The sequence below is a fragment of the Octopus bimaculoides genome, chromosome 9, assembly GCF_001194135.2.
Source record: "Octopus bimaculoides isolate UCB-OBI-ISO-001 chromosome 9, ASM119413v2, whole genome shotgun sequence".
Taxonomy (NCBI): domain Eukaryota; kingdom Metazoa; phylum Mollusca; class Cephalopoda; order Octopoda; family Octopodidae; genus Octopus; species Octopus bimaculoides.
In genome coordinates this window covers 54,039,241-54,040,113 of record NC_068989.1, presented here as the reverse complement: position 1 = coordinate 54,040,113, position 873 = coordinate 54,039,241, and the positions used below count along the sequence as shown (strand labels likewise).

General features: G+C 29.8%; 1 protein-coding gene across 3 annotated transcripts in view; it reads left to right on the top strand.

Annotated features, from left to right (window-relative positions):
- The window catches only part of LOC106868077 (pituitary homeobox x), a 288,993-nt gene that overhangs the window by 24,902 nt on the left and 263,218 nt on the right, over nucleotides 1-873 (top strand). The gene's annotated exons all lie outside the window — the stretch shown is intronic.

Sequence of the window (873 nt, the reverse complement as noted above, 5' to 3'; positions counted from 1 at the left end):
ATATATATATATGTATATATATATACATATTTCCATAATATCACATTCTCGAAGTGAAGTCTAACAAATTACAAATATTCAATAGGCTAAAAATCCTGCCAATGACATTTGTCTATTGCTCCCCAATACGGTGAACTATATACGAAATCGTTAGAACATCGGGAAAGTGCTTTGCGGTTTTTCTTCCAACACCTAACATTCTGCTTTCTAATCACACCGAGGTTAACTCACCCTTTCATCCCTATGGAGGCAATGAAATTAACATCATTTAATTACTGGAGTCCACAGCAACAACTAATTGTGTCCCCTTAAAATGCTTGCCTTAAATCCAACATGTGCTTAAATCCTACAACAGCTTTACTGTTCTAATTAATACTTGAAATATCTTTTACACACACACACACACACACACACACACACACACACACACACACACACAACGCACAAACAGACAGACATACATACAGACAGACAGACACACACACACACAAACACACAAACACACACATATAAATATTACAAGTATTTATACGTATACTTTTGCGGGCAATAGCTATGTATGTGTTTGTGTGTATATCTGTATATGTATGTATATATGTGCATATATATATTTGTGCGTATATATATATATATATATGTGTATATATATATATAAACACATATATATATACATACATACATACTCACAAACATACATTTGCATCAATACATGTATAATATATAATATGTATGTGTATATATGCATTTTATTATATTATAACGTAAATATATAATACGTATGTACACATATATATAGTATATATTTTATATTATGCTTCAATCTCTCTCTTTCTCTCTCTCTCTCTCTATATATATATATATATATATATATAT